Below are 8,343 nucleotides of genomic sequence, written 5' to 3' on the forward strand. Positions count from 1 at the left end.
CGTAAATTATAATTATTCATTATTTACGGGTGAAACGTCCAAGCTGCGTCTGCATTAAACTATTTGATCTCAATTAGTTTCATGGAAATATGTATTTAGATCTTCTTGAATGATGTAGGTAACTACTATTTGAGCAAATTTTAGAGCAGATGGTGTTAGCAAGCATAGTCTGAGTGTCCTTTAAACTCCAAGCGGGCTGTCATGTGCCTTTTACTGAGTGGCTTCCGTCTGGCCACTCTACCATGAAGGCCTTTGGTGGAGTGCTGCAGAGATGGTTGTCCTTCTGGAAGGTTCTCCCATCTCTACAGAGGAACTCTGTTACTCTGAAAGAGCTCCAATCTGGTTCTTAGTCACTTCCCTGACCAAGACCCTTCTCCCCCAATTGCTCAGTTTGGCCGGGCGGCCAGCTCTAGGAAGAGTCTTGGTAGTTCCAAACTTCTTCCATTTCAGAAGGATGAAGGCCACTGTGTTCTTGGGGACCTTCAATGTTGCAGAAATGTTTTGGTACATTTCCCCAGATCTGTGCCTCGACACAATCCTGTCTCTGAGCTCTACAGACAATTCCTTCGACCTCATGGCTTGGTTTTTCCTCAGATTTGTTTTAATACATTTACTACAATTTCAAAAAACTTGTTTTCGCTTCGTCATTATGGGGTATTTGTGTAGATTGATGAAGATTTGTATTTATTTAATCATTTTAGAATAAGACTGTAACAAAACAAAATGTGCAAAAAGTCAAAGGGTCTGAATGAATACTTTCCGATTGCACCGAATGTTAGACCATTGTAGAATACTAATTCATCATTAAGTGATCTTTTGAGATATTGATTCAACTTTGATTAAAACTTTATTTAACAAGCAGCACAACACCCCTGGACCTGGTTAAGGCCAAGATGTCATAAATATCACAACTTTGATAAATAATTTCTCAATTATGCTTTTAGATAAAAATGTCAAATATACAGTCGTGGCCAAAAGTTTTGAGAATGACACAAATATAAATTTTCACAAAGTTTGCTTCTTCAGTGTCTTTAGATATTTTTGTCAGATGTTACTATGGAATACTGAAGTATAATTACAAGCATTTAATAAGTGTCAAAGGCTTTTATTGACAATTACATGAAGTTGATGCAAAGAGTCAATATTTGCATTGTTGACCCTTCTTTTTCAAGACCTCTGCAATCTGCCCTGGCATGCTGTCAATTAACTTCTGGGCCACATCCTGACTGATGGCAGCCATTCTTGCATAATCAATGCTTGGAGTTTGTCAGAATTTGTGGGTTTTTGTTTGTCCACCCACCTCTTGAGGATTGACCACAAGTTCTCAATGGGATTAAGGTCTGGGGAGTTTCCTGGCCATGGACCCAAAATATTGATGTTTTGTTCCCTGAGCCACTTAGTTATCACTTGTGTCTTATGGCAAGGTGCTCCATCATGCTGGAAAAGGCATTGTTCGTCACCAAACTGTTCCTGGATGGTTGGGAGAAGTTGCTCTCGGAGGATGTGTTGGTACCATTCTTTATTCATGGCTGTGTTCTTAGGCAAAATTGTGAATGAGCCCACTCCCTTGGCTGAGAAGCAACCCCACACATGAATGGTCTCAGGATGCTTTACTGTTGGCATGACACAGGACTGATGGTAGCGCTCACCTTGTCTTCTCCGGACATGCTTTTTTCCGGATGCCCCAAACAATCGGAAAGGGGATTCATCAGAGAAAATGACTTTACCCCAGTCCTCAGCAGTCCAATCCCTGTGCCTTTTGCAGAATATCAGTCTGTCCCTAATGTTTTTCCTGGAGATAAGTGGCTTTTTTGCTGCCCTTCTTGACACCAGGCCATCCTCCAAAAGTCTTCGCCTCACTGTGCGTGCAGATGCACTCACAACTGCCTGCTGCCATTCCTGAGCAAGCTCTGTACTGGTGGTGCCCCGATCCCGCAGCTGAATCAACTTTAGGAGTCCTGGTGCTTGCTGGACTTTCTTGGGCGCCCTGAAGCCTTCTTCACAACAATTGAACCGCTCTCCTTGAAGTTCTTGATGATCCGATAAATGGTTGATTTAGGTGCAATCTTACTGGCAGCAATATCCTTGCCCGTGAAGCCCTTTTTGTGCAAAGCAATGATGACGGCACGTGTTTCCTTGCAGGTAACCAGGGTTGACAGAGGAAGAACAATGATTCCATGCACCACCCTCCTTTTGAAGCTTCCAGTCTGTTATTCGAACTCAATCAGCATGACAGAGTGATCTACAGCCCTGTCCTCATCAACACTCATACCTGTGTTAACGAGAGAATCACTGACATGATGTCAGCTGGTCCTTTTGTGGCAGGGCTGAAATGCAGTGGAAATGTTTTTTGGGGGATTCAGTTCATTTGCATGGCAAATAGGGACTTTGCAATTACATTTACATTTAAGTCATTTAGCAGACGCTCTTATCCAGAGCGACTTACAAATTGGTGCATTCACCTTATGATATCCAGTGGAACAACCACTTTACAATAGTGCATCTAAATCTTTTAAGGGGGGGGGTTAGAAGGATTACTTTATCCTATCCTAGGTATTCCTTAAAGAGGTGGGGTTTCAGGTGTCTCCGGAAGGTGGTGATTGACTCCGCTGTCCTGGCGTCGTGAGGGAGCTTGTTCCACCATTGGGGTGCCAGAGCAGCGAAAAGTTTTGACTGGGCTGAGCGGGAACTGTGCTTCCTCAGAGGTAGGGGGGCCAGCAGGCCAGAGGTGGATGAACGCAGTGCCCTTGTTTGGGTGTAGGGCCTGATCAGAGCCTGAAGGTATGGAGGTGCCGTTCCCTTCACAGCTCCGTAGGCAATCACCATGGTCTTGTAATTTTGTTTGTCTTGTCAATTAATTGCAATTCATCTGATCACTCTTCATAACATTCTGGAGTATATGCAAATTGCCATCATACAAACTGAGGCAGCAGACTGTGAATTTTTATTTGTGTCATTCCTAAAACTTTTGGCCATGACTGTACAGTTTGTCAACAGTAATTCCTCGAAAGGACCATTGTATGGATTAAATGCTTTTTGTCCTGATTTCATGAAGAATCACCCATGCCATATTTTGATTTGGATTATTCTATTTTATTGAACTACAGTAAGTTAAGTGGCTTTACATCCGATAATGGAATTTAATCATGGATCCTTGAGCTGTACTACACAGAAATGGATATGAATGTCATTCCCTTCATGGTGACGTATCCTAAATAGGTACGCAAAGGTATAAATATGCAATATCCTCCTTTGCATGCATATTTCTGTATTATTCTACTCTGGCTATTATTTTAATGCGCTCCGCCACCAAACGAGTCCAAATTTGGTTGGTCAGGATCGGACCAAATTGGAACCAATTATAACGTCTATGGCTTTGTTTAGCTGATCTGATTGGCCATTTTTTTTCTTCAAATAATCATAATTGGGCTGTCTAAACGTGGCCCAAGTGTCACAAGTTTGGACATCAAAGTACAGCACGGTGGAGTTCAGTACATTATAGTGTACTCAACTCTGACGTGCTCTTCGATGCACAGAACTCCTCTTCTACTGTACTGTACAGCATAGGACTGTACTGAACTATACTCTAATTTTCTTTACTGTGCTTTACTGTAATGTACTGTACTCTAATGTAGTGTGTTGTCCAAACTAGTGAAACATGGACATCTATGATTGGTTAAGATTTGGTCTGGACCAGACCAAATCTGAACCAATCATGGACAACAATGTTTGGGCCAAATGATGGCCAGTCAAGACCTCTGTGGATGTTGAAATCAAGGTTGTTCCAGACCGGACCAAAAACCTAGGTCTGTGGACGTTGAAATCAATGCCAGGGCAGACTGACCAAATTTAAACTACTTTTCAACGTCCATCGATGTCCGGTGTAGGGAGGAGTTGTCCAGACTTTTCACACTCTTGCTTTAACCACCAGATGACAGAGAAAGAAAATTACGTAAATGTAAAATGTCAATGAAAACACATATCTGCTGAACATAACAAACATTCTGTCATGAGAATCTTTTTTTATCACTTCATGAACAAAATGTATGTCAGTAAAAAATAAACTAATTGGTAGGTCTACCTTTTACTTGTTACTTCTTCTTACTTGGTAACGGAATTTCAAGGAACAAGGCAATGTTTCTTAAACTTACAGGAGACAAAAAAATCCATTCTAAACAAAATATGTGTTGATATTAGATTGCAGGGGTCTCTAGTTCAGAATTATTGTATTTAGATGTATATCTGATACCTTTTTAAGACTTTCTGGTAGTTTTCTAAAACCCATTTTCCACCTGTTTGACAAGAAATCAAAGGTTTTGCTTATTCCAAAATTTTAGGATGGAAAATGGTTGAATGTATATCTTCAGAAAGTTCATATACCCCTTGACTATTTCCATATTTTGTTCTGTTACAGCCTGAATTTAAAATGGATAAAACTTAGATTTCTTTGTCACTGGCCTACACACACAACCCTATAATGTCAGTGGAATTATGTTTTTAGAGATGTTTACAAATTAATTAAATGAAAAGCTGAAATGTCTTGAGTCAATAAGTATTTAACCCCTTTGTTATGGTATAAATAAGTTCAGGAGTAGACATTTGCTTACCATGTTGCATGGACTCAAACTGTGTGCAATAATACTGTTTCACGTCATTTTCAATGTACCTCACACATACAATTATCTGTAAGGTCCCTCAGTCGAGCAGTGAATTTCAAAGACCGATTCAACCACAAAGACCAATGAGATTTTCCAATGCCTCGCAGAAAGAAAGGCAACTATTGGTAGATGGGTAAAAAAAAAAAAACATTCATTGAATATCCCTTTGAGCATGGTGAAGTTATGAATTACACTTTGGATGGTGTATCAATACACCCAGTCACTACAAAGATACAGGCATCCTTCCTAACTCCATTGCTGGAGAGGAAGGAAACCGCTTCAGAGGCCAATGTTGACTTTAGAACAGTTACATACCGTACTCTAGTTTAATGGTGGTGATAAGAGAAAACAACTGAGGAAAGATCAACAATGTTGTAGTTATGCCACAATACTAACCTAATTGACAGAGTGAAAAGAAGGATGCCTGTACAGAATATTCCGAAACATGCATCCTGTTTGCAACAAGGCACTAAAGTAATACTGCAAAAAAATGTGGCAAAGCAATAACATTTTTTGTCCTGAATACAAAGTGTTATGTTTGGGGTAAATGCAATACATTACTGAGTACCACTCTCCATATTGTCAAGCTTAGTGGTGGCTGCATCATGTTATGGATATGCTTTTAATCGTTAAGGACTGGGGAGTTTTTCAGGATAAAAAATAAACAATGGAGCTAAGCACGCGCAAAATCCTACAGGAAAACCTGGTTTAGTCTGCTTTCCATCAGACACTGGGAGTAGGTTATTCAGCAGGACAATAACCTAAAACACAAGGCCAAATCTCCACTGGAGTTGCTTGCCAAGAAGATGGTGAATGTTCCTGAGTGTCCGAGTTAAAGTTTTACCTTAAATCTGCTTGAAAATCTACTGTAAGACATAAAAATGGTTGTCTAGCAATTATCAACCAATTTGACAGAGCTTTAAGAATTTTGAAAAGTATAATGGCCAAATATTGTACAATGCAGGTGTGCAAAGCTCTAAGACTTACCCAGAAAGACTCACAGTTATAATCGCTGCCAAAGGTGATTGTAACATGTATTGACTCAGGGGTGTGCATACTTAAGTAAATTACATATTTTTTTTATTTCCTTTTCAATACATTTGCAAACATTTCTAGAAACATGTTTTCACTTTGTCATTATGGGGTGATGGGTGAGAAACATATTTAATCCATTTTGAATTCAGGCTGTAACACAACAAATTGTGGAATAAGTCAAGGAGTATGAATACTTTTTGAAAGCACTATGCATGTGCCTTAGTTTCTCAAAATATAGACTCTTAGCTTTCATTTGACACCCAATTTGATATGCTCCTATGAATGTCACGTTGGTGCCCATGGGTCCTTTTTACATGGAAGTGACCCACTGTAAAATGTTGCCAGCAAATCTCTTACAGTACTATAGTAGTAGTCTGTTGTTTCTAATATCAGGTGGATGCTATTAAACTAATCATTTTCAGCTGTTATAAGAAAATGTTATGATAATGCTCCAGGACGGTACATTGCGTGTTGCTGTGTTCCTGCATGTTGGCTGGTGGTGTACCTTTGCTGGCCAGGCATAAAGGCAGGCAGGTGGACAGGCAGGGAGACAGACACACAGACAATCAAGCAGACAGACATCTATGTGGACAGAAAGGCAGTAGTGGTGAGCGATTAGTGCTTTTTGGGTTCGGTTCACTTTCGGTTCGACTATTAAAAAATAATAATGGATTTTAGTCCTTTTTTTTCTTTAACCATTTAATGCACTATGCATTATGTTGGTTGAACAACACCGAATAAAACAATTAATACAATTCCCATGAATAAAGTCATCAAATAAAACAAATGTAATATACACAACTGAAATATTTTGTTAAAGTAATGTTAATAACTGCCAAGTACCGCTTATCACATATAACCATAATTTTTTAACATTACTTTAACGAAATATTTCAGTTGTGTATATTACATTTGTTTTATTTGATGACTTTATTTAATCTCTATAGTGCTGCTGCCTATGCTGTCTGAAGAACTACAAAATTGTGATTTTTATCAAAGTAAGTAAGGCATACTTTTATGACTGCTGAATACCAACGATCAATCACTTAGATCATGTATTTTCAGGTAGAGATACCTCGCGAAGCAGCATCTGCTCTCTATATCACCTCACGATCGCACATTCTTCTCTCTTCCGTAGCAGTCATAAAATAAATAGACTGGACAAGTAGATGCGCAATGGATTATGTTCATTTTAGTTCATTACCACATTTTATGCGCTAAACTATGTAGAATATACTCCCTACTACATTGTACAGTTCAAGCTGGATCTGATTTATCAAATAATTTAACCGATGTCGGTCAATTAGTTGTTTAAAAAAAATGAAAATAACCAACATTTCGGTTAATGACTCAGTAGTAAGACAGGCAGGCAGGCAGGCTCAGGAGGTGAGCACAGAGGACAATGTCCACAGACAATTTTTGGCAGGGTGGCAGTCACTGTCCAGTCCTGTGGGCAATTCCAAGGTAACAGAGTGATCCGGATTACCAACAACGACGAGACGGCCTACAGGGAGGTGGTGAGGGCCCTCGGAGTGTGGTTTCAGGAACGTCAACAAAACAAAAGAGATGATCGTGGACTTCAGGAAACAGCAGAAGGAGCACCCCCCTATCCACATCGACGGGACAGTAGTGGGGAAGGTGGAAAGTTATGTTCCTCGACGTACACATTACGGACAAACTGAAATGGTCCACCCACACAGACAGCGTGGTGAAGAAGGCTTGTCACCAAAAACACTCACAAACTTTTACAGATGCACAATCGAGAGCATCCTGTCGGGCTGTATCACCGCCTGGTACGGCAACTGCTCCGCCCACAACCGCAAGGCTCTCCAGAGGGTAGTGAGGTCTGCACAACGCATCACCGGGTGCAAACTACCTGCTCTCCAGGACACCTACACCACCCGATGTCACAGGAAGGCCAAAAAGATCATCAAGGACAACAACCACCCGAGCCACTGCCTGCTCACCCCACTATCATCCAGAAGGCGAGGTCAGTACAGGTGCATCACAGCTGGGACCGAGAGACTGAGAAGCAGCTTCTATGTCAAGGCCATCAGACTGTTAAACAGCCATCACTAGCACATTAGAGGCTGCTGCCAACATACTGACTCAAATCTCTAGCCGCTTTAATAATTAAAAATTGGATGTAGTAAATGTATCACTAGTCACTTTAAACAATGTCACTTTATATAATGTTTACATACCCTACATTACTCATCTCATATGTATATACTGTACTCTATACCATATACTGCATCCTGCCTATGCCGTTCGGCCATCGCTCATCCATATATTTATATGTACATATTTTTATTTATTCCTTTACACTTGTGTGTGTATAAGGTAGTTGTTGTGGAATTGTTAGATTACTTGTTAGATATTACTGCATGGTCGGAACTAGAAGCACAAGCATTTCGCTACACTCGCATTAACATCTGCTAACCATGTGTATGTGACCAATAAGATTTGATTTGATACTCAGATGTTTCACTTTAAATTGTATGTCAAACAAAAAACAATGATAAAGTTAAACAAACCAATTGTAAAGTTAAACAAAACAGACAACGCTATGCACTATACTTTTAACAAATACCACATCAAATTGTACAAAAACACATTTACATGAAGAACAGTGCAGATGCAAAGTTTG

The sequence above is a fragment of the Salmo salar genome, chromosome ssa25 (assembly GCF_905237065.1).
Source record: "Salmo salar chromosome ssa25, Ssal_v3.1, whole genome shotgun sequence".
Classification (NCBI taxonomy): domain Eukaryota; kingdom Metazoa; phylum Chordata; class Actinopteri; order Salmoniformes; family Salmonidae; genus Salmo; species Salmo salar.